At 36.6% G+C, this 27,215-nt stretch overlaps 1 protein-coding gene across 6 annotated transcripts in view; it reads right to left on the bottom strand.

Annotated features, from left to right (window-relative positions):
* The window catches only part of SERPINI1 (serpin family I member 1), a 71,576-nt gene that overhangs the window by 36,637 nt on the left and 7,724 nt on the right, over positions 1-27,215 (bottom strand). For 3 of the 6 annotated variants that reach the window (XM_082741200.1, XM_082741199.1, XM_082741202.1), the window contains one exon: positions 12,003-12,147. The exons of the other annotated variants lie outside the window; for them this stretch is intronic. The gene's annotated coding sequence lies outside the window, so the exon portion shown is untranslated. The remainder of the gene's footprint in view (positions 1-12,002; positions 12,148-27,215) is intronic. 6 annotated transcript variants of the gene reach the window in all.

Raw genomic sequence — 27,215 nt, 5'->3', positions numbered from 1 at the left:
AAATTGTTTGGCCTAATGAATAGATGATGAATATGTAAGTCTCTAGTCAAACATTTTCCCATGTTAGGCTATAACAGATTTCTAAAATCAAAAACCAAAATACTCAATTATTTTGTGGCTTTCAAAAAGTTAGAAAAATGCAGTCCAGCAGAACTCTCTGCAATGACATAAACAGTGCATATATGTACTCGTCCAATAAGGTAGCCATTTGTTACTTGTGGCTACTGGGTATTTGTAGTGTGGCCAATATACCTCAGAAACAAGTATTTTAATTTTATTTAATTTTAATTAATTTCAATAGCCATTTATGGCTTGTGGTTACCATATTTGACAATGGAGCACTAGAAGTAGGCCAAATAGATCAATTCTTCATAACCTTGGTTCTTGACCAACTACGAGTGTTTACAAACAAAAACAGGAAAATTAGTAGCATGAACTCCATAAAGCATGTCTCCTTGCCCAAGACAAGATGTTTTATTTGTAAACACACTCTTTTTCTTCAAGAGATCTCAATTGATAAAGAGGCTCCATTTGGAATTCCAAAGGCTTTTGATTAAAGCAGGTGACCAACAAGCATCAGTAAGCTGGCAGATCCCAGCCCTGCTAGAAATGTGACTTGGGCTTTCCAAAAAGTGGTAATAAATAATTCTGTTTGGCACAAGCAGGGAGACTTTGTCCTTGCCAATGAATGACTTCCTTTGCAATACTGTCAGGAGAGCTAAACAAGGGACACACAAGCCCTGAGGCAAGATTCAGAGAGTAGTTTCAGAGAGATGGGTTAAAAAGTCATCATCAATCAAGGTCATGTGTGGCTCAAGGCCATTTTGGAACTAAGCCAGGCATTAATGGTCTGAGCTTACCCATTAATGCTTTAAGAAATCCCTGCTGATTGCTCTTACCCAGCCTATGGGCTTAGCTGTTTAAAAGACTGCAGAATGTTCCTGCTGGAAACACCTTGACCAGACCCTCATTTTATAGGTGAGGAAACAAAGTCATCTGTACCGAGCAATTTCCTGTACACCAAGGATGTTTAATGAGCTACTATAGATGCTTAAAAATATATAAACTTTAAATGTGAATGCAATACCTAGAATTTAATTTACTCACTCATTCATGCATTCAACCATTCATTCTTTCAGTAACTACTTATTCTTGACAACTACATATCAGGTCCTGTACTAGGTGCTAGGGATGCAGAAGATAACAGGGTGATGCAAGAGATATGCTTTTGTGATATTTTCCTTTATGTGTGAGATATATAGTTTTTTTTTTTTTTAGATTTTTTATTTATTTGTCAGAGAGAGAGGGGGAGCGAGAGCAAGCACAGGCAGACAGAATGGGAGGCAGAGAAAGAGGGAGAAGCAGGCTCCCTGCCGAGCAAGGAGCCCGATGTGGGACTCGATCCCAGGACGCTGGGTTCATGACCTGAGCTGAAGGCAGCTGCTTAACCAACTGAGCCACCCAGGCGTCCCGAGATATATAGTCTTTACAGAGACTTCCAGCTTTTTATTCAGAACTTTAACAATATTGGAATTTCTAATTTCTCAATATTAAAATATTGCTTGTGTCATAAAGTTTTTAAAAGCTGGCTATGTCCCTGAAAATCTGAAAATACTCAGATATAAGGTTGCTTCTCAATTACTTTGTCTATGGAGGGAGTATTAGCCTAAATTACCCTCCAATCATTTGCTAATCCTTGAATATATATTGAAGGGCTGGGAAAGGGGGTAAAATAGCCAGAGAAATTATTTAAAGAAAAAAATTCTCACAGAAAGACTTTTGAGCATTCAAAGCCAGTTTTAACCTATCTTGATAATGCAGAGTCAGAACTGTTAAGTACAGTATTATAATTTGATGATACCTAACAGAGGACAGTAGTAGTTAGGGCTGTTGGCCAGCCATGAAATAGCCCAAATACAAGGCATTTATATTTATATTAACTTATATTTGGTTCTATTTATAGTGTTTCTTTCTTGTTTTTCTTGTTTGAATTCTCCATCTCTTGCCACTATTTTACTGTCTTAGCTTTAAGAGCCTTCCCAGCTCTTGTTATTTTTCTCTTTTAGCTTTAACCTCTTTATTTTATAAGATTATATGTGAGGGTTTGAGGACATCCCTAAACTCCCCAGAGGTAAAATGCTTAGTTTCACTTTGCCTCGGTGTCTGTTGAGACCACACAAAGCTATTTTCTTATCTTGGCTAATAACGATAATATTCCCAAGACCCAAGGGCTCTTTTAGTAAAATGGTGTAAGCTCATTTTCTTTTTATTTCTTTTTTCCTTTCTTCCTTCCTTCCTTCCTTCCTTCCTTCCTTCCTTCCTTCCTTCCTTCCTTCTTTCTTTCTAGATTTTGTTTATTTGAGAGAAGGAGAGAGAGAGAGTGTGAGAGAGCACGAGTCAGGTGAGGGGCAGAGGTAGAAGCAGACTCCCCAGAGCCCAGAATGGAGCTCTATCCCAGGACCTGGAGATCATGACCCGAGCCAAAGGCAGATGCTTAACTGGCTGAGCCATCGAGGTGCCTCTACACTCATAGGTTTCTGACACCAAGATGATTATAGAAGGATATTAACATTAGGCTGAATTTTGTAAAATTGCCATTTTTATAAGCCAAAGTGGTCAAATATTGGCATGTTCATATGCTTCAACCTACTATTTAGTGAGAATTTACTGTGTCTTAGGCTAAAGATTAGAACTTTGATATGCTGTTTTGCTACATTTTATTTCATACAGAATTTTTAGTTTTGAAAAGTCATCATATCTCACATTTTTAAGATGCATACTAGTTTAGAAGTCTGGAAAAAATTTATTATGATTTCCTTTTAGAATTCTTTTCACTTTGTACTAGAAATGCTAAAACGGACAGAAAGAACTCTCTGACACAAAACACCAACCTAGATTAGGTGGCTCTTTCTTTAAAAGAAAAAAAAAATACTTGCGACTTACTGTACCCTGGGAAAATTAAGTCACCTACATTATTTTCTAGACAGTCTTTTGCAGGACTACTATGGGGAAAATGAAAGTGAGAAAGAATGTGTCAAAAAATAATTTTATTGCTTTGTTTTTTAATACTCTATAAATGAAAATATAAAATCATCTTGTTACTGACTAATGTTATATTAATGTTACCTGAAAACATCCACCTGTTAACTCTATTTATAAACCTGTCATACACATTGTAATAGGGGGATTTCTAAAAAAAAGTTTGGTTTCCTCTTCCTGTTCATCACTGTCAAATGTCTGAAAAGGCAACTTGTAATTTTTATTGCAGAGTGTGGGCAAACAAGTAAAACATTAAGAAGATATAAAAAGTCTCCATGAAAGTGTTCTGGTTATACTTCCCTGTAATTTTCAGAACCACATTCAAAATAAAGTAACAGCTTTAGGAAGTGTGTAGAAAGATGAATTAAGGAAATAAGCCAATGTTAATGTCAGATAGGAAAAAAAGAGAGAGAGAGAGAAGAAAAAGAAATTTCAGGAGATAATGTACTTCTCCACAAAGCAGGCTCAAGCAATCTAACTAGTATTCAACCCCTCTCATTTTCAGAGATCTGGAGAGACATGGATGTAATTATTTCCTTCTGAATCTCTTCTAAGTTTAGTCATCCTCACTGACAGGAAACTGTCCCTTATCAAGCTCTTTACACAGCTAACTCAAGGCTTTTCCTATGGTTGGGGGGGGGGGTAAAATGGGAGGGATATTTTATGGATCTTCTGCTGAGCACCAGTGCTCACTACCCTGGCACCTGGCGGGGATGTGTCGCTGTCCTTAGTTTTAACCACGGGAAGATCGCAGGGGCGTCGTGGTGAAATGAAGGTGAGGATGTCGGCTTTTCACTTTATTCACTTGGGGGCCGCTTCTTCCATGTCTTAAGGATTATTGAAATTGAAGCTAGGTGTGTCAGAGAAATTTCAGAGAATATTTTTAGGACTCCAAGATAATGTGTCAGGGTCTTTCTTGCAAATGACTTGTCCATAAGTAAGTTAGAATAAAATAAAATCATTCTCTCAAGCTGACTTTTTAAAAAATATATACAGATAATTGGCCCTGCAGAGAATGACTGAAGGGTGGGGATTAGGTTGGTATGAGCTTCGTGGATTTTACAGTGAAACAGATCTATAGATAAAGCTTTTAAAACCACAGTTACAGTCCCAATAAGAAAAACAATGAGGGTCAAAGCTCAACCTCAGTTAAGCTCAAGAGAGGCTACTCAAACAGGATGGGATATGCTGTCATATTTTCTCATTTCAAGTATAGCCTGAGAATCTACAAGTGAGAGTCTAGGAGCTTGAAGACTAGGGAACTGTTAATAAAATTCAGGAATATGCTAGGAATAACTAAGTTTCAAAATGAAAAGAAATTCTTCCTATAAAATAGAGGCTCTTAACCTCAGTTTTCTCCCCAGACACCAATTAATTCAGGGACTTCTAGAGGTTAGAGCATATAATGGACTAGCCATCTATACATAATTGCTAGTCATCTAAACATACTGACACAAAATTATTACCAATCCTCATAACAAGGTAACCTGGAAGGTAACCTCATTTTGCAGATTAAGAAACTGAAACATGGTCAGTTTAAGATATTTTACCATGTTCACATGGCTTACTAAGGAAGATTTGAAGACTTCAACTCCCACTCTACTTTTTAAAAAAGATTTTATTTATTTATTTGAGAGAGGAGAGAGCAGGGCAGGGGCAGAGGGTGAGGGAGGACAATCCGTTTCTGTGTTGAGCTGGAGCCCGATGTGGGACTCAGTCTTGGGACCCTGAGATCATGACCTGATCCAAAATCAAGAGCTGACTGCTTACACAACTGAGCCACCCAGGTGCCCCCCATCCCAGTCCAATGTATTTTTACTATGCATTGCTGCACCAGTTGAATGGGATTTAGAGGTCACTTGGTCTACTTCTCGAGTTGAATGCAGAAATTCCCTCTGCAAGACTAACTCTGCTTAAATTCCTTGTGTGTGCGTCAGCTTTGTGTTTGCGTGTGTATGTGTATGTGTATGAGAGATATCTCAGTGTATGATTGGCTTCCATGATGGTAAGGTAGCTCATAATGTTTACATGAAATCTCACTCCTTTTAACCTATTGACCCTATGTTTGCCAAATAATGCTACAACTGGCTTTAGGTATAAAATATATTAATTAGGATCTTAACTTGCTATATAGTACATTACAATCCTTCAACTTTTTTTAATTAAAAGAAGCTAAATTGGTAAAACATTCATAGGCAACAAAATTCAAAAGATATCAAAAGGCTTATAATGAAGACCCACTATCTCCTATCCCCTAGTCAGCCAGTATCTCTTGGTGGAAGCAATAAATGTTATCATCCACAGAAATCTTAAATATATACAGTATATATATTTTCCCCTTTTCCTTCTTACAGAAGTAATAACATAATAAACTTCCTTTACACAGTGGTTGGGAACCTCACTTTTTCATTTAGCAACATATCTTGAAAACTATTTGCTGTCATACATAAAGAGCATCCTCATTTTATTTACTTATACTTTTAGCAGCGTCACAGCATTTTACTGTATGGATACACCATAATTTACTCAGCCCCCTACCAATGGGAATTTAGATTACTGCAATCTTTTGCTATTACAAATAATGAGGTGTTGGCTAATTTCAGAAATATATCATTTCACAGGTGTGCAATTATCTCCGCAGGGTAAGTTCCTTGAAGTTAAATTGCAGGTCAAAAGGCACAGGTATTTGTAATTTTGATAAATATTGCCTAACTGCCCTCCATCAAAGTTTTATGATTAAAAGCCCAGGAATATACTTAGAAAGAAAGAAGAAAGACCTATACAAAAGAAAAATTGAAATACTGCTAAGAAATAGAAAAAAAAAAACTAGAATGTTTCATCTTTTATGTAACACTCTTCCTAAAATAAGGACAGATGAACATGTTAAACAACACCATAGGGGTACAGTCAGCAAGATCCAGGCCATGGGAAAGTCCACAGTACAATAGATTCAGTTTCAACAAATAAAATACAGGAGTAAGGGGCAGGGAGAGCTGGGGAGGCAGGAAGCCAGTGGCTTCAAAGAGACATATGAATAGATTGCAATGCCTGGTCTTCATTTGGATGCTGGTTGAAATAAACTAACTTTAAAAATCATATATTGTATTGTAAGACAATGGGGGAAATGATTAGGATAAATGGAAATGGACATCTTATTGTTAGATAGGAATATTCAAGATCATAAATATATTACTCTATATATTTAGTGCAATTTCAATAAAAATAGCAACCTTTAAAAATTAAACAAGCTATTCTCAAATTCACAAAAAATTACACAAGAATAACAAAAAAAATTCTGGGAAAAAATTAACAGTGATGAGATACTAAAATGCACTTAAAAACAATAATAATGAGAAGAGGGTGTTGAGAAATATAATTTAGTATATGATAAAACTTGGCATGTCCAATCAGTGGAATAAGAGATCATTTAGTAAGTACTAACGTGTTAAAAGAACAGACTATATATTTAAAAATAAAGAAGATAAGTACTTTGCACTTTAAATCAAAATAAATACTAGATGGTCAAACTTTAAAAGTGAAAATTGAAGCTTTGAAATTCCAAGGAGAAATCCTGGGAACTTACAAATACATTCATATATAAGTACACACAGATACACATATATTTTCCATTCATAAAACATGTATATATTCACATGTGTATATATGTTACATCTGTGTATATTATGTATATATATATATGTGTATATGTACTGTTTTAAAGAAGTGTTATACACACACAGTGTTGTATTAGAAAAGGCCTAAGTGTGGCAAAGACTGGGAGCCATTAAAGAAAAAAGTAATATGACTATAGGCAAAAATAAAAAGTTTTTGCAGCAAAACCACATGAGTGAAGTCAAAGGCAAGTAGCAGAGTAAAAAATCTTAAATTTAAAATAAAGTGAAATTTTCCTACTTCATATAAGACCTCTATAAACCTATAAAACCAACAAAAGTTCTATAGAAAATTAGGCAAAGGACATGAATAGATCTTTCACCTAAAAGATACTTAAAATGCTCTTAAACACAGAAAAATATGGTCAAAGTTTTTGATTATTATTTAAAAGTAAAACTACACTGAGTTACCATTCATTACATATCGGATTAATAAAAGTAATATTAAGGCCTTACCCCTAAAAATTTAAGAATGACCCTAAGGTCATCTGACTTGTAGAAAAAAAAATGGTTGGGGCAAAAAAGCAGTAACCTCTCAGAAATTCTAGAATACTCCAGTAATCTGTAGGATTGGCATTACGGTTCTGTCTCAGACAAAGTTTACAGCATCACATGATCTCTCTAACCCAGAATGCGATGGAAAAACTAGAACAAATAAAATCTTTAAGTTTTAAAAAATAGTCAAAAATAAAAATCCATAAAAAATAAAAAAAATCCATTAAAAATACACATTTTTGTATTGAAGCTTATATACTTGACTCAGCAGGGCATTCCTTGATCCCTACTCCAGAATGCTTATTTTTATTCTGAATACAATCCTAACAGTAATGTTTGTTTTGATTTGGTTCCCCATCTTTAGCAATTAAAAGGAAAAAAAAATAGAGTAAAAGGCTGCTGGAAACAGGCCTACAGTCTTTAGGAAGAAGCCACAAAAGATGTTGTTCTACAGTCAATGAAAGCCTATGCAGATCTGATAAAGACTTAAACCCTAGGACGATTTACTATAGGCACATTTCCTGTGAGAATCATGGCATTGCTGCAGCACTCAGTGTAAGATATTCATGAGGATGCCCTTCAGCCATCTCAAAAATAATTCTTTCTCTGTTCAGTACATCCCTCCGTAGGGGATGTCTGATGTATGTCTGATAAACTACCATAAACCATCAGAAACAAAATATTGGGATATTTACTGAGATCCATTTCATTTGTCTGGAAAACTCAATTGCACAGAAAAACAAATTTCTCCTGAGACAGAACTAACCATGATATGACTGTAGTTTAAAAGACAAATAATAAATTGTCACTGGTGTGCTTTTGTTTTTCAACCCACAGGTCAGATTTTCCAGGCTTCAATAATTCTGAATTGAATAAAACCTAACTTACCTTGTGATTACTTACCAAGGAATAGTTCTGTGGCTTTATGACCTTATCACAGAACACGTCGCATTTCAAAATTACTTGCCTTAATGTAATTATGTTAATGAAATGAAATTAGGCTCATATTTGAATCTGCATAGCTTAGTAATGGCAGCAGTCAGAATCATCTTTTGATGGCTCCTTGCAATGTCTGTGGCAGAAAGGCTCTCTCTTCAATTTTCTTGTGGGGTTATGCTTCTCTTTGATGTTCCTCACTTTTTAGCAATGAACATGGATGGCATTTTAACACTTCTCAGGTATTTTTTGCAACGAAGTTACTCTACTAGGCAACAAAAGGTGTCCCCGCAGGGACCAGTTACCTTAAGACTGAGAATCTTGTAGGATTAGATAGTGTGTGTGTGTGTGTGTGTGTGTGTGTAGCCTCTAAGGATCATTAATATCATTAATGTGAGGCAAAAGTCCCAGACTAAATGGCTTCTGGGGAAGCATAATTTATTCAGAATGACATGACTCTAAAATGTTTTTATAACCTAGTATTAAAAAGGGAGCTAATAAAACTATTTCTCTAAATCAGCACTTCCCAGTGTGTGGTTGGGGGACTTTCCAGTCGGAATTTCCCGGGAGAGAAGGAAAAGCCCAGGCTAGGGGGCCACATCACCAACATCTTGAATCAAAAATTCTAGCGCCATTTTTTTCAAGAGATATTTCAGGGGACTGTTTGATGTACTCAAGTGTGAAAATCAAGTTGGTAAGATACCAACGAGGATATGTCTGTCAGTGGAAGTGAGGTGCAAAGGGTTCAGAGGTGAGAGGAACAGAGGAGGAGGAAATAGTGGAGGGCTGATGACAACGAGGTACTTCACAAATTCCTTCATTTATTCCTTTACAAGGTGATGGGCTATGTTCATGTCTGTTGCTAGGATGATGGTTGAATATCTTGAATATCGACCTCCTCTCCAGACAGCAAACTCCATGAGGGCGAAATCACATCTGTCTCCCGGGAGACTATACCCGCCTCGTGCATTGCTTTGTCTGCTCTCAATATCTGCTGAGTGGATGATTTAGGAATAGTATCTCCGCACACAGAGGAGCAAACTGAGACTCAGAGAAGGCAGGTAGCCTAAGACCATCCTGTTTGCAGTGAGTAGAAACTCAGGACTATCGCTTCTTGGCCTTTTGGCTAAGATCAAGTGTAGAAACTCAGGGCTACTATCAAAGCCCAGGAGGCTTTCCCTCAACAGTCTCACCTTGTGGGTCATTGGATTGTTTGTAAAGGAGACCTATATCAACATAGCCTTTTGACGCTCAAATCCTCAAAAATCCCTGTAATGGAGTTTATTTAGAAAATATAATAAGTTATATAGTATTTTAGAATGTGATAAATATCTTGGCGTGGGGGGGGTAGGGACAACTCAGCACAAGGGAATAAGAGAGTGAGAGGCTGACAAGGCATATTGCAGTTTTATTTTATTTTTTTATTAGTTTCAGAGGTAGAATTTAGTGATTCATCAGTTGCATATGGTACCCAGTGCTCATTACATTTAATGCCCATCGCTGAATTAGCCCTTTCCCTAGCCCTTCTCTGCTCCTGCAACCCTCAGTTTGTTTCCTAGAGTTCAGCATTTCTTATAGTTTGCCTCCTTATTTTCATCTTATATTATTTTGTAGTTTTAAATAAAAAAGCTGAGGAAAGCTTCACTGATTAGGTGATTTCTGGACAAAGCCTTCAAGGAAGCCCCTTCAAGCCCCTGATAACTAGAGCCAGAGGCCAGGGATTAGCAAGAGCACATGCCTGAGGAAGGAGTGTGTCTGTATGATCCCAAGATTAGCAAGAAGCCAACTCAGGCAGAATGGAGAGGGTGAGGAGGAGTGCGGGCGGCTACGGAGGAATGGGAAGAGAGGGTCTAGGAACTGAGCAAAGACAGCCCCTTTGAAGAACAGAGAAATCCAGCAATAGCTGGATGGAGAAGACACCTTGCTTGTTTGAAGTACAAGAGAAAACAGGATGCTGGTTTCCTAGTAACAATGCTCCAAGAGATGGGGGATTGATGATTTCAGGAGAGGGAACTGCAGAAGTGGTGCTTCGAGGAGAGAGGATAAGCACCTGTGTCCAGGTAGGGGGTGGCCTTGCCTAGAAGCTCAGGGCAAAAGTATGTGGGCACAGATGCTTTTAGTTGGGGAGCTATGGTAGCAGGAGACTGGAAGATTTTTAATGGCTTCCCTTTTTTCCATGATACGGGATGCAAGGTCATTAGCTGTGAACAAGCCGGGGAGCAGGTGCTAGAGAATCTGCCTTCAGAACATTTTTCACTGCATTTACTCATATATAAGAACTGAACTTGGTATTTCTGCTTAAACATATGGAAATATCTTATGCACATACTCTTGCCAAAGCAGTGTTACTCATCTTTGGTTAGAATTAGCTTGGAAAGTAAACTGTGCAAGTAATGAATTTTGAAAAATAAATTAATACAGATTGAAAACCTTCTTCTCTGCTCCCACTTGTACTGTAAATTTATTCTCTCAAAATTATTTCATGTTCTGAATGTCATTGAGGAATTTAGTAGATCGCTGAGCTGCACCCCACAAGTGGGTTTCTAACCATAATTTAATTGGAAGGGTTGTAACAAAGTTTCACCATATGGGACTGCCAGATGTAATCAATGCAATATAAGTTTGAAGAAGGCATTATTGAGTGTGTCTAAGCACATTTTATAAGCAATGAAAGCTATCATTTATGCAACAGAAATCACTCTAATGTCTTATGAAATTAGGACATCAGTAGAATATGTAAGTGTTAGAGGGTTAATGTAGATCAAGTAATTTTGGCTGTAAGATAACACACTATTTAAAGACAAACGTAAGTCAGATAATACAGGTATTACTCACCCTTCCTCCACCCTAACACATCAGTCAAATTTGTAGGCTAACATGGCTTAAAGCTTTTATACTAATACAGTTAATGATATACTTGGAAGCTGATACAATTGGGAATTTAATTTTATTAAACAGAGAATCTGGGCAAATTACTCATTCATTAAGTAGAGGCCCACAAAGTTTTTAATCTGGGGCCAATTAATAGTTTAACACGCTGAAATGGCCAGCCTTGAACTTTTTGTTTGTTATTTGGATTTTTCCAGACCTAAAGGTATTGCAAATCAGTGGCTAATCCTGCAATGAATAAACATAACAAAATTGTGATCCCGAAAGTCTATCGCTCAAATTCCTGAAGGCAGGCTCAGAACGAAAAGAAAATCACACCTGAGGAAACCACAAAAGCAGCATTGTTTTTCCCTGTTCGGGGTTAGGCTGAAGAGGGCTCTTGTACAAGCAAAGAGTTCATCTGTACTAATCGTGTCTCGGGAGCTGTACTGGTATTAAATATTGCTAAAATACAGATGCATATATCCCATATGCTATCAAAACCATGGCACTCCAAAGCTAAATATTCAAGAGTACCCACCATTCAGAGATTAATCATCTGGTATTCTCCCTGACGTTGGCCACTGTTATTTGTCGAACTGTGGTGAATAAAACATAAATGTTAACACCTTAAATCATCATGATGTTGAAATCATCCCCTGCACAGGCTAACAAGAACACATGGTGTGAAACCAAAGATGGAAAGGCAAATTCAGATCCTTTGAACTGTATAACCTTTGGTCAGATTAGATAAATACCTGAGAGATGTTCCACTTTAATAATCCATACGGTTAAAGCAGATTAAGGATTTTAAAGCAGTCAAGACCACACGTGTGCGAGCTCACACATGCATGTGCACACACACACACACACACACACACACACACACTACACAAATTAGAGCAAGGCTACCCGAATTGAAGAATCTCCTGTTGCCAGTGTATGAATTTTCAACCTAGGAATAGTGTGGAAGGACTGGAGGCCTGACTTATCCTCTGGTCAGTTGCCTTCACAGCCTTGGTGTCAGGAGAGCTTATGACAAGTTGCAAAGCCAGGTAGGTGCATCTTCTCTTGACTTTAGTTTTCTAGCTGGTGGCTGGCTCTTCTCCCTCCAGAACCATTATAACATTAGTAAGACCTGATGGATGGCACCACACAGAGGAATTGATGAGTGTAGCCAGCTGGACTACAGAGATATTCGGGCAGCAAGAATAATTTAAACTTGCCAGTGAAGCACAATGTAAGTAGATTCTAAAACAACCCCCAGAGCAAAGTTGATATGAAAAATTAAAGTTTACTTTTCAATAGTCTGTACGTCGCCTTTCACTGGTACATGGGGACTAAACGTTTACAGAGAAGTAATAAATGGGCCCTTGAGGATGCTGGGGTTCAAGGCCAATTCTGTTGTACTTGCTGCCATCTTTGAAGGCTGAGTTGTTACGGTTCCTGCTTAGAATGGTATTTCTAGCCCTCTCCCCCTGGTTAACTTCTATTGCTTCTTCATAACTATCTCACTGCAGCTGGCCCCCGAAAGTCATTTCCACTTTTGTAAGCATAGTCCTCAGTGCAGAGTTCTGACTAGAGGATTCTAAACAAATGTCTGTCAGATGAAAGAGAGTAACAGAGAAATAGCTATGTTTGAGGGATATGAATGAAAAGAAACTGGATTAAGAATGGGAAGCATGAACTTAAGTTCTAACTACCACTAATTAAACAGCAAAACTTTTCCTTTTGCTGTTTCCAAGTCTACTGAGTGGGAATAATAACAATGCCTCTTCCACCTCCTTTGTGAAGTGGTTATGAGAACAAAGGGGCAACAGTGGGAAAAATGGGATCTAACAGAAACCTGGTTTCATAATGGGCAGCCTTAGGCAAATCAATGAAATGGCTGGCACGAATTTCCTATGTCAGGTATGGATCAAAAAACTTCCCTATCTCTTAGGCTTCTTTTATAAAGGTCTATCCAAATAACAGAAAGTGTGACTGCCTTTTTATTTACTTTAAAGAATACTTTTGAATTTTAATTTGAAATAATTTTAGACTTACAAAGACATTGAAAAAAAGTAGAGTTCCCATAAAGCCTTTACCTAATTTACCTAGTTTCCCCAAATGTTAACATCTTACTTATAACCGATACACAATCATCAAAACCAGGAGATTAACTTTGATATGTTACTATGAACTGATGTATAAACATTATTTAAATTTTTCCAATTATTCCACTTCATTTTTCTGGTCCTGGATTCTATCCAGGGGCTCATACTGCATTTAGTGGTTATGTCTCCTTAGTCTCTCCCTCCCTCCCTTCCCACTTTCTATCCTTTCTTTCTTACTTATTTATTTTAGAGAGAGAGAGAGAGGGCATGCATGCACTTAGTGGGTGGTGGGGTGGGGGTAGAGGAAGAGGGAGAGCAATAGTCCCAAGCAGGATCCACTCCCAGCGCAGAGCCTGATGCAGGGCTCAATCTCATGACCCTGAGATCATGCACTGGGCCAAAATCAAGAGTCGGACACATAAGCAACTAAGCCACCCAGGCACCCCGTCTCCTCCAAAAAAAAAATTTTTTTTTGAAGATTTTATTTATTTGACAGACAGAGAGGGAGAGGGAACACAATCACAGGGAGTGGGAGAGGGGGAAGCAGGCTTCCCACTGAGCAGGGAGTCTGATGCGGGGCTCGATCCCAGGCCCCGAGATCATGATCTGAGCCGAAGGCAAAGGCTTTAACCCACTGAGCCACCCAGGCACCCCTCCTCCAAATTTTTAAAAACTATCCTGTGGGTAGATATATTAAGACTGCAAATATCCTATTTCTCAACATGTTTTTGGCCAATAATTTTCACATCCATTATTATTCTTATCTGTAACAATTAACAGGTTGTTTGCCAAATGGTGATTTTTCTACTTCCATAATTCTTTGTACATTCATTGATTGGAATTCTCCTGTAAGAAAGAGCTATCCCTTTTCTCTCATTTTACTTATATATTCAAATTACTTATTTGTATCAGTATGGATTCATAGGTCTTTATTTTATTCCATGGGTTATTATAGTCCATCACTATCATTATTTACTTTATTTCTCATATTTTCCTAGATTTGCTATGGCCTTTTTAGATGGCTCAACTCACACAGATCAATGCCTTGCTAAAAATCAATCTACCCCAAGAAATGCCTGTTTGGAGATGTGGCATTTGTGAAAAAATTTAAATGTATAGCTGAAAAAAAAAAAAAAACGGTCTGAGTTATCAAGGACACAGGGATCCAGATGCTACCAGTGACAAAAATAAAGATAAAAGACCTATAAGGATACAGAGGTTCAGGCTACTAAATATCCTACACATTTGTACTCCAGCTGGTGACTTATCCATCTGCCAAATGGCAAGAAGGATGTGTTCAGATAATTATAACCCCTCTTCATCTGAATATACAGAGGCTGTCAAGAAGTATTAAAAGATCAATAACTGTTATCTTACAGTGTGTATGTGTGAGTGTGTGTGTGAAAGAGAGAGAGATTATTACCAGTTTAGGCCACTTTAATGCAAACTTTTTGAAAACAGATAAAGCCAGTCTTGAGTATGATTTGTCTAACATAAATCCCTGACCATGTTTGTTCATAGTTACTTATTAATTCAGCACACAGACTTATACTTTAATGTTTAGTATGTCCCTAGGACTGTGCAAACACCATGGATATAAGCAACAATTACATACTGTCTTTAGTGACCTTTAAGTTCAGTGGAACTGAGGTCCTTTCAAAAAGCTGTGATATTCCAGGTGGTCCTAGAGAGAGCTCTTGGCTTTATCAGTAAAACAGGAGGGTTAGTCTTTGATCTTTAAGATTCTTTTCAGCAGTAAAGTCATCTGATACTGTGATTCACTAACTTCATTATTTTAAAAAATTGCTGTTTAATGTGCCTTTCTCTCAAAATATCCCAATCAGTAATAGATGCACTCTTCTTTTTAATAAATCCTTTGTAGCTGTTTAAATACTTACTGAGTCTCACAGAGCTGATCCCCTGTGGGTGGAAAACCTCATTTACATACGGCCCTGGACTCTATTTTTCACACAGAGGCCCAGACTTGTGACATGAAAAAAGTCAGTGGAGACCCAGAATACATTATTTTTAAAGTCAGAGGCAGTTGGTTGCATATTGCAGTTACTTAGTTTTCTTCCTTTGATTAATGGAAATCAAATAGCTAATCTAAATAATTATAGTGGTAGACTAGAAATCGCATTCATGGCTATGACTGCCATGTTAATTATAAGGGGCATTTGCTTATCTACCTCGTCCAAAATCAGAAAGATGCCTTATCCTATGACCGATGGCCAGATATACTTACTTGGAAGTTTAATTTAAAAAAAAAAAATTAGAAAAACAGTAACACATACTCATTTTAATAGTTAGTAATAGCTAGTACTATGATCTCAGAGGTTACAGAGAAGTAAAAGATGAAAACCAAGATATTTTTAACAAGACTATTTATGTCACATCAAATTCACATTTTATATTTGCTATAATTTCAAGTATGAACAGTGATACTGGTCCGCTTTATATATACAAGGTTCCATTCCTAACCACAGGCTTCTTATAGTTCCCACTCTTCCAACATCTCAACCTAAAATAACAGATCTTTTTATAAAGCACAATACCACAATGAGCTCATCTGAAGGAATCTAATCCTGTCATTTAATTTCTTTAAAACAAGAACCAGGTTTCACATGTAAATTGACTTTAAAATATTGAATCAGTCAGCATAATTGGTTACTTAACCATAATTGGTTACTTAACTTTACATTACTGGTTACAACTTAGAGGTGAAGGTGTGTTGCAGATTAAAAAAATCTTAACTTACTCTAAAACGAAGTCAGGTTAGTGGGATTACTACAATACCATGTGCTTTCTTTCAGTTTCTTAATTAGGCAGTGCTTCCAAACTACTGTCCTGAAATACATCATGGATTAAAATGTAACATTTTTCTGTTTACAGATACACTTATGAAATGTAGATTGGGGGTTATATGTGTACTGCTTATAGTGAGAGGTATGACCTAGTAACCTGCTAGACTTGAAAGATTAAAGCGGAAGTAGAGGAAGGAGTGGATGTGCTGAATGAATATATTTTGAAATATCAGTTCAGACAACAGAATGGCTCATTGTGTGGCCTGAGGCTGCAGGAAAGTTACCAATGTTGTCTTGTGAACAGCATTAAAGGAAGAAAAGCAGTAACTCAGGTAGGTCAACAGGGTTAGGTGATCAGTCACAAGGAAAGAGAAAGTGTTAGGGGGAATCCAGGAGGCACACAACTATTGGGGCCTTGGGGTGGAGGCTGGGGATAGGACAAGGTCAGTTTAACCCTGAAACCCATGGATGGGCAGGTATGCAGACCAGCAATGAAAGACTGAGAAATCCTTAAGTGGAAGGAAAAGGATTTAGTTGTTCAAATCTGGGAGCACTTTAGAGTGACAGGAGGAAAATGACAAATGGTAAAAGTTGCTACAACTCGATACAACTACTGGGAACCGTAAGGGTGTGTTCAATTAACTTGTCTTGAATATAGCGATACCAGAAGTAGTTTTACTTCTGATGGATTCATCAGATTAGTGACACGTCCAGGGTGTCCCAAAGATGTGTAAATTCAGATTTTGCACTGTGGATTTTCTTAAAGGCAGGTCATAAACCTTAATGTTATTCTATGTTGACATTTAAAATATTCAAATTTGAACAGCCTCCGTATACTATAGAAAGAACAGCTTGATGCTAGAAACTGCAATTTATGAAAATATATGCTCCACAGAAGTCGGGCACTTCCAATTGCTTAAATATTTCAGTTGCATAAATAATCCAAAAGCTTGTAAACATTTTACAATTATAGACCAGTAGAGGGCTTTAAGAGGCACTTTTATCCATTCCCATTGTCGAAGTTGTGTCTCTGTAGCCAGGGGTCTGGCTGGAAGATGTGGCTCTATTGGTTGATGAATTCCCACAGCCCCCGTTTCTGGGATTTGTGGACATCCTATGGTGATTCTAACCCTCATCCTTCTCTCTTGCCTGGATTTCATGCCTAATTAACTGATATAAAATGATTGCAGAGCTCACAAATGCTTAAACTGAGGTAAAACAAAGGTAAATGTGGCATAACTGAGTCTCTTCCCATCGGTCACTGGAAGTGTAAATAGTTCCCTTGAAAAAGGAGCTTGAAGTAAGGTTCATACATGATTTCAGAGAGGAAGAAATCTACTCTGTCGGCCCCTTTCTCCCCTTTCTAAGAAAAAAAAAATCATGGACTAGCAACTGTCTTTGGAATTAAATCCAAATTAAAAGATCGGGAGGAACATGCTATCAATCACACACTCTGGTATTTCTCACCAACAGAAAGATAGCAGCACTGTTACAGAATCACTGCAGTTCCATAGAATACACACACATACACACAGAGTTCCATGAATATATATGTACATGCACACACACACACTTTTGACTAAAAGCATTAAGTCTTCTGATACACAACCCTCATTTATCAGATATTTCAGTGACATTGGCTTTAGGCTGGTGTTTTTTAACCTTTGCTTTCACACACCTGAGGCATGGAATAAGTTCAAGAATAGACACTCTGGGGGCGCCTGGGTGGCTCAGTGGGTTAAAGCCTTTGCCTTCGGCTCAGGTCATGATTTCGGGTCCTGGGATCGAGCCCCGCATCGGGCTCTCTGCTCATCAGGGAGCCTGTTTCCTCCTCTCTCTCTGCCTGCCTCTCTGCCTACTTGTGATCTCTGTCTGTCAAATAAATAAATAAAATCTTAAAAAAAAAAAAAAAAAGAAAAAAAAAAAGAAAAGCCACTCTGTAGTAGACAGTGGAGGTGAGGCCAGTAAAGTTTAGGTAGTTTGAAAAAAGCCTCAAAGGTTAATGCATCCACCTCACGGCCCCTCATCCTCAAGCTTTGTGGGAGCCCAGAGTTTTAAAGAATCAGTGGTATTAAAAAAAAAATCAGAATTACATTTTGAAGAAGACATTAGGGTGTCTGGCATTTACTGAGTACCTGCTATGTACTAAGCACTTACTATGTTCGTTTGTTTTTTAAAATTAAACCCCTCGGTGTCATGAGACAAGAACTTTGCAAAAGAGGAAACAGAAGTTCGTTCATTTATCAACTATTTATTAAGCATCTACTATTTACCAGGCATTTTTCTAGGCATTGAGGATACAGGAGTGAACAGAAGAGACTGTCTGCCTTCGAAACTTACAACTCAGGGCCTCAGAATAGTTGTGTTAACTCACATGAGGTGAAGATGAGATCTGGAAGCAGCCCGAGTTCCACGTACTATATACCATACTTCTAGAGGACCGTCATGTCCCAACCTCTTCTGAACAATCTGGTCTTCAAGTACAAACATCCAAGACAGACTGTTTTTCACTTTAAGCAGGTCCCATCTAGCATGGTCTGGGCCCTCCCAGTGGTGAGCATCGCAGGCAAGGGCCCTGCCTCATGGAGTTTACACTGACCAGATAAATATACATGCAAATATCTTAGTGCAAACTCTGTTAAGTGCAATGAATAAAACATACTGTGCTACATGAATGATTCATGGGGGCCTACTTCCTGTTGGAGAGGAGATCAGGCAAGGCCTCTCTGAACAAGGGTCATGTAGGCTGAGAGCTAAAGGATAAGTAAGAGTTAAAGAGGGAGGCAGTATTCCAGACAGAGGGAACAACCTGAAGGCGCAGGAGGCAGGACAGAGCCTTGTGATTGTGAGGAACTGAAAGAAATCAGGAAACAAAATGGAAAGAGGCCAGCTTAAGTAGGTAGGGACCAGATCATACAGGGCCTTGTAGGTAGCAAGAAGGCTGCATTTTCCCAAACTGTAGAACAATTTAAGAAGCTAATATTTACAAAATGGATTATAGGGAGTCCAGAGCAGAAGCTTAAGGACAAATTGAGTGGTTATTACAATAATTTCGGTGAAAGGAGATAGTAGCCGTATTGATGTTGGTAGAAAAGGAGCAGAAAGATTCTGGACATTCTTATTAAGACAGAGACTGGACAGGACATAGGTAATAGAAAAGATGACTTTCAGAGTTCTCCTAGGCCACTTGGGTGAGTGAGGGTGCCCTTCTCTAGATGGAGAAGGTTGGGCGAAAACAGAGAGGGTTGAGAGGTCATTAGGAATTGTGCTCCGGTTAGATAAATCTGAGATGCCTATATGCCATGCACTTTGGGAGCTAAGGAAGCTGTTAGATAAACAAGGTTAGAGTTCAGAGCACAGGTCTGGGACAGCGATATATTTGGGAGTTGTCAGCACATTTAAGACTATCAGGATGGATGAGATTTCCTGTGGGTTGTGGGGGAGATGGCCTATGGCCAAGCTCTAGGAAATTCCATTACATGTAAGACTTGGGAGGATAAAGAGAGAAAAATTATCATCCATGTGAGAATAGGGCCTGGCAAAAGGGACACAAGGCATGTTTATTACTCACCTAGAAACAAAATTATATTTTAGTTTCCCTTGAAAAACAGATTCCCAGTTGGAACAATACTCTGTAGGCTGGAATAGCTGATGTATTACGTTGAACCACATGAATTGCCTTTTTTTTTTTTTGGCAAGTCAGAAACAGTCCAGTTTTGGCAACTTCATGAAGTTCAACCTGATACTAACACATTTTGGAACAAAACCCATTTAAATCACAGTATAGTATATAGTCCTAAAATGTTGCCCTTTCACCTATGAAAAGTGATCTTTTGCTTATATTACTCTTCTATTACCTTAGATGCTGCAAAAGACATTAAAACAAATCATACACACTAATGCTACATAACTCTTACCTATTAGTTCTACCCTGAAAGTCAGGCTGACAGCCTGAAAATGCCATTGACAACCTATCACCATATTCGGACTGCTGAGAACCCCAGTAATCTATCCCCTGGAAAGCACATTCAGCAAGGTAAGCACTTGTGACTTCATACATCTCCAATCTTCCGTCTGGCTTAAGAAAATTCTCTTCACTGAGTTGTCAAGACATGTGCCCTTCTCACAACTACGCTTTTTTAGTTTTGCAGTTTTTTCCCTCTCATTTTTATCATTGAGAGGGTTTACACCATTGAATCATTGTGAATCTGTCTACACATACAAATTCAATAATAAACAGTCAAATCGTTTATTGGAAATAAAGAGGCTCTGAATAGGGCTTAAGGGCCTTACAAATAAATAAGGTGACTTTCATAGCAACAAGTTTGTCCAGGTTGGGAAGCTTACTTCCTAGGTTCTAAGGCTGGGTGTTTTGATAGGAATTCTGGATCCATCTGATAAATGAAATCTTAAAGGTTTTCATTGACAACTTATTCTGATGGGGAGAAAGAAGAAAACATTTCTTAAAATATCAGCTGGTGTACTATTAAACAAATACATAAAGAGAAAACTTGTGTGTTGTCAGATTTACAATCAAATGCTTGTCTTTACTTGTATAAAGATAGGAATTACTCCGGTTTGTTGTATATGGTTACTAACTCTCAGGGATGGATTGATTATCTATGCTAGTTAGCTAGCTGAACATTATGTTTCTATATGGGTAAAATACATAATTAATGTTTTGTGGCACTTAAGATGCAGTTATCAAACCAAAAACTAAAGTTTTCCAAATAGGATGACATAAAAGGAAGGTGATATGAACATAAACTAGAGCAACTAAAAAATTTTAAGACCGAAAAGAGAGGAAATGAGACAAAATTTTAAAGTTGACTTCTTTGCTCTGAAGGCAAAGGGAAATTTTTACAGACATGTATCAATGTCTCAATAAGCCATTACTTTTTATAATATGAACCAAACTGAGTACAGGTGAATAAATACAATCCCCTTAAGGTAGATTTAAATGCTTCAGTAGATTCATAATTGTTATTATCTTTTTAGGTTTCTAAGCTTGTATTTTAATGTGATAAAATACATATTAAAGTTCTCCCATCTTAACCATTTTTAAGTGTATGCAATTGTTACTTTTTGAACAATTAATCTCTTACTTCTCAGACTCATTCTTCCTTAGCCATTCCCCTTATCTCATTCTAGGGATCACAAATTGAAATACCTACAGAAGCCAGGGGCGTAAGGTAAATGACCCTAAGTAGCCCCATAGAAGACAAAAGAGAATGGTGGTGATTGTGGAAAACTGGTATTCAAATACAGTAAACAGACACACACACACACACATACAACTTACCTGTGGGCTGACTTCTGACTTATTTTGTAATCTTTGTACAGTACTGAACAGAAGGATAAAAACTATTGTGTAACCCAAATTTTCCCTGAATCTCCGTCATTGTTACTGCCATTTCTGGGTCAGCACCTTGCCTTTGCTTCTTCCCAAGTCTATTTCTGTCCTCTCTTTATTCTTTATGTTGTGTGTTTATTTACTTGTTTCCCTTGAATCCAAATCTAATACCATTGCCATATATTCTTTTTTGTTTTTTTAAGATTTTATTTATTTATTTGACAGAGAGAAATCACAAGAAGGCAGAGAGGCAGACAGAAAGAGGAGGAAGCAGGCTCCCTGTCAAGCAGAAAGCCCAATGCGGGGATCGAACCCAGGACCCTGAGATCATGACCTGAGCCAAAGGCTGAGGCTTTAACCCACTGAGCCACCCAGGTGCCCAAGGCCATATATTCCTTTCCAGATTGTTTTACCTATTTTAATTCTACACACTCAGTACAAATAGGCTCATGGCTATTCAATGTTCAGTATGGATTACATCTTTGCCAATATAAAATACCTTTTTTTTCACCAAATTAAAGCCCTTGCCTTGAATTGTGTCTTATTTTGAAAAATATGGCCACCCCATATTTTTAAATTAATTTTGTCTATTAGTGCTTTGCCACCTTTTGTCTTTAAACTGGTATCATGTTGCCTAGCTTTGTTTCTTTTAAAACCTAATAGTTTGATTTTGTTTTTCAACCAGCCTGGTAATTTCTACCTTTTAATAAAGGATTAAATCTAATAGTAATTGTAATGTATGTGTTTAGCATTTTGTCATGTTTGGCTTTTTCTTTTTACATTGATTGCATTTCTTTCCTTTGTTCTAAAATATGTATTTTCCATGAATGTGAAGGAAAAAATATCTATTGAATCCATGATTTACACAATAAGGCATTTAATATACTTTCTTATATTGCTTTGTTTTTGAAATGATCAGAGATATTTGATCCAGAATTTTATTAACTTTTTCTTACCATAGGAATCTTGTAAGAATTAATTTTAACACCTTGTTTTAAAACAATAGCAACAACTATATAAATGTCATGTTTCATTTCATAGTCCCAATCTTGAATTCTTGATCATTATTTGGCAAGTAAGCATGTAAGTATGCATTTTTTTGTTGGTGGTGATGGTGGTATGTGTGTCTGCCTTTGTATGATGAGAAGATTGTTCTTTTGTTCTTATGCACGCCGAATCACAGCCCAGCTGGATAAGCAGTTTTGAATCGTAAACTTATCCCATTGCAATTCTGTACATATTGGCCTGTTACCTTTCATTACTAAATGCTGCAGAAGGGAAGTCTGATGATAAGCTGATTTCTACTCCCTTTATTTTTCTTTGCAGTTAAGGGTCCCCCTCCCTTTCATTTTAAAATAAAAACTTACAAATGAAAAAACAACTTTAAAAAAGCATGGTCAGGGGTGCCTCGGTGGCTCAGTGGGTTAAGCCTCTGCCTTTGGCTCAGGTCATGATCTCAGGGTCCTGGAATCGAGCCCCTCATCGGGCTCTCTGCTCAGCAGGGAGCCTATCCCCCCTCCCCCTCTGACTACTTGTGATCTCTGTCAGTAAATAAATAAAATCTTAAAAATAAATAAATAAATAAGTGTGATTAAATCTTCGTCTCTGTTCATTAATTTTGCCTGGTGTTCTGAGACTAAATTATATAAATGAGACTATTACCTTCTATTTTATCTGCTAATCTGGGTTCCTTATAATTCAATCCTCCGTAAGTCTTCCCTACATATATTCTTCAATTTTATAATATACAGTTGACCTGTGAACAATAGGGGCTCTGACCTCAGTATGGTAGATAATCTGTGCATAACTTTTGACTCCTCCAAAACTTAATTACTAATAGTCTACTGTTGACCAAAATCCTTACTGAAAACTTGAATAGTCAATTAACACATACTGTGTATATATTTATATACTCTATTTTTTCAACAAAGCCAGAGAAAATATTAAGAAAATCATAAGAAATACATTTTTACAACTATATTTATCAAAAAAATTGACATATAAGTGCACCCGTACAGTTCAAACTTGTATTGATCAAGAGTCAACTATACTCACATTTTTACATGCACATTTTTAAGGCATACAGTTTAGCAGGTTTTTATGTATTCATTAAACTGTACCATCACCACTATTTAATTTTAGAACATTTCATCATCCTAGAAAGAAACCCTATAACCATGAGAAGTGACTCTACATTTCTCATGTCCCTTGGCACTAATCTATTTTGTCTTTATGGATTTGCCTATTCTGAGTATTTTACATAAAACATAGCTTGTTGTGTCTTGCTTTTTTTGTTTAACCCACTGTTTTCAAGACATTCATGTTGTAGCACCTATCAGCACCTCATTCCTTTTTATGGTCAAATAACATTCCATTGTATGGGTATACACATTGAGGGGCAGTGGGCTGTTTCTGTCTTTTATTTTTGAGAAGGGGTAGGGGGTAGGGGCGAGGGGGAGAGAAAATCTTAAGCAGGATCCATCCCTGAGATCAGGATCTGAGCTGAAATAGAGAGTCAGATGCTTAAGTAAGGCACCCAATACCACCCAGGCACCCCTGTTCACACTGCTTTTTGACTATTAATTATGTTCCTATGTAACATTTGTGTACAAGTTTTTGTGTGGACATATTTTTTCAATTCTATTAGGCATATGCTTAGAGTGGAATTGCTAGGTCATGTGCTAACTATATGGTTAACATTTTGAGTACTAGCCAAATTGTTTTTCAGTGTGGCTGTACCACTTTGTAATCCCTCTAGGAGTTTATAAATGTTCAATTTTCTCTATATCCTAATACTTGTTATTGTCTATCTTTTTTATTTTAGCCACCTAATGGATATGAAATAGTATCTCATTGTGGTTGATTTGCCTTTCCCTAGTAGCCAACATTATGCATATTTTCATTTGCTTATTTGGCATCTGTGTATCTTGTTTGGAGAAAGAAATGTCTGTTCAAATCCTCTGCTTAATTTTAATTGGTTGTCTTTTATTTTTGAATTATAAAAAAGTTCTTTACGTCCTTTGGCTATAAATCTCTTCCCAAATTTTGATATTTAAATATTTACAAATATTTTAAAATATAATTATTTAAATCAAATGTATTATATATATAATATATATTTTATATATAATATATATTTAAATATTAAATATTTAATTTAACCGGCAATTAACACATACTTTGTATATATTTACACACTATTTTTTTAATAAAGCTAGAGAAATTAAGAAAATCATAATAAATTTTTAGTACATTTATCAAAAAAATTGACATGTAAGTACACCTGTACAGTTCAAACTTGTATTGATCAAGAGTCAACTATACCCACATTTATAATTTTAATTTATATTTAAATATATATATACTATACATAATATATATTTAAATATTTACAAATATTTAATCCCTTCCTGTGGTTTGTATTCTCATATTTTTTGTGTCTCTTAATCACAAAAGTTTTAAATTTGATGAAGTCCAATTTATATTTTCTTTTGGTTACTAATGCAAGATGGTGACAATTTACTCCTATGTTTTCTTCCAAGCATATTACAATTTTAGCTCTTATGTTCGGGCCCGTGATCCATTTTGAGTCATAATTTTTGTACATGGTGTGATACAGAGTCCAATTTCATTATTTTGTAGGTGGATGTCCAGTTGTCTCAGTATTAGTTCTTGAAGACTATCCTTTCTCTTGACAAAAATTAATTGAGTATAAAATTAAGGGTTTGTTTCTGGATTCTCAGTGCCACTCTACTAATAAGTATATGTTTAGGTACACTGCATTTTCACATAAGTTTTAAAATCTTGTCAATTTTTTAAAAAAACGATCTATTTTGATTCATAGCAATAATATTGTTTCCATCCATAAACACAAGGTATCTCTTTCAATTTATTTAGGTCTTCTTTCATCTCTTGTAGTGATGTTTTGTACATTGTCTTATGTTTTTGGTATACAAGTCTTGTATTTCCTAAGCAATTTTTTGATGCTATTTCAATTGGATTAAAGTATTTTGGTTTTGGATGTTCATTGTCAGTATATAGAAATATAATTGATGTCTTTATCTTATATCCTGCAAACTTGCTGAACTTGTTCTAATAGTTCTGCGTGTGTTTATGTGTGTGTATGAATTTTTTAGAGTTGTCTATATACAAGATAATTTCATCTACGAATAAAGATGGATTTACTTCTTCCTTTCCAATCTAGATTTTTAAAATTTCTTTTTCTTGCCTAACTATGCTGGCTAGAACCTCTAGCAAAATGTTGAATAGAAAGTGAAAGCCAACGTGCTTCTTATTCCTATCTTAAAGTAAAATATTCAGTCTTTCCATTAAGAATGACATTAGCTGTTAGGTTTTTGTATATGTCCTTTATCAGGTGAGGAGATTCTTTCCTATTCGAGTTTGTTGAATGTTTTTAATCAAGAAAATGAGGCGAGTTTTGTCAAATGTTTTTGTGTCTATCGAGATGATTATGTGCCTTTTATTCTACTGATACAGTGTATTACACTGATGCATTTTCATGTTAAACCAACCTTGCATTCCTGGAATAAATCCCACTTGATCATGGTATATAAGTATATAATTTTTATCTGTTGCCAGATTTGATTTACTAGCATTTTGTTGAGGATTTTGGAGTATATATTCATATTTTCTGTTTTGGTAGTTTGTGTTTAAGTATCAATTTGCTCATTTCATCTAGGTTATATAATTTATACAACATAATTGTTCAGTATTCCCTAATAATCTTTTATTTCTTTGAGACTGGTAGTGATGTCTCTTCTTTAGTATATTTACTTTTAAATATCATTTTCTTCTAAATTCTAATAAAGTAACTTAACTTCTTTTTCTATTGACTGGCATAGCTTCATACAATATTCAATATGCTGTTCACTATTAATTGTATTTTAAAGTTTGGGCTCTACTTTTCCATACATTGAGGTTCTTTCACTTTTACATTGATCTCATTGTACCTATCCAATATTTTGTGCAATACTTGAAAATGTTTTACAATTAGATGACAGTTTCCTGAACATTTATTTTAGCAGTAGGGAGTACTTAAATTTAGTTTTTAGTTTTCATTTGAATTTGAAGTTACAGTTCAGTTAAAATAATAGATCATAACAAAATAAAATCTAACATTTAATAAAATAATACTTATGAACAGGCCAGGTATTCTGCAGTACACTTTGTGTGAAACCTCATTATATCACCATAAATAGTCTTTGAGTCAATTACAGATTACAAAACCAAATTTGAACCCAGTTTTGTTTGACAGCAGAGCCCACATTTTTTTTTTAAGATTTATTTATTTATTTGACAGACAGAGATCACAAGTTGGCAGAGAGGCAGGCAGAGAGAGAGGGGGAAGCAGGCTCCCTAATGAGCAGAGAGCCAGATGCGGGGCTTGATCCCAGGAATCACAACCTGCGCCGAAGGCAGAGGATTTAACCCACGGAGCCACCCAGATGCCCCGCAGAGCCCACATTCTTAACTAGTGGTTGACAAACTTTTTTAAAAGGGCTAGATAGGAAATAGTTTCGGCTCTGGGCCATATGGTCTTTGTCACAATGACTCAACTCTGCTGTTGTATCAAGAAAGCAACCTCCATAATATGTAAACGATGGGCATAGCTGTATTTCAATAAAATTTGATTTACCAAAAAAGTAGTGTGCCTGCAGCCCATAATGTGCCACCCTGTGCTCTTAACCCACATACCACACTGCCCTACTTCTTCAAAGCCATCCAGATTGCCATATTAGATCAATTTCTTCCGCGTGTGGACGTCTACCATAATAGCTATTGTAATACCAGTCCTAAGTCACATATCCTTGTTTTTAAAATGTCTTCTTTTGTTAACTGTATTGACAAAAGACTATGCCAAGGAGTAAGTGACTTTATTCATTTTGTTTTATCTCTATAAGGCACCCAACCCCATATTACAGATTGTAAAAGT

The sequence above is a fragment of the Mustela nivalis genome (genome assembly GCF_964662115.1).
Source record: "Mustela nivalis genome assembly, chromosome: 1".
In the NCBI taxonomy this organism is placed as follows: Eukaryota; Metazoa; Chordata; class Mammalia; order Carnivora; family Mustelidae; genus Mustela; species Mustela nivalis.
The sequence above is the reverse complement of the archived record's forward strand: the minus strand, read 5'-3'. Positions and strand labels throughout refer to the sequence as shown.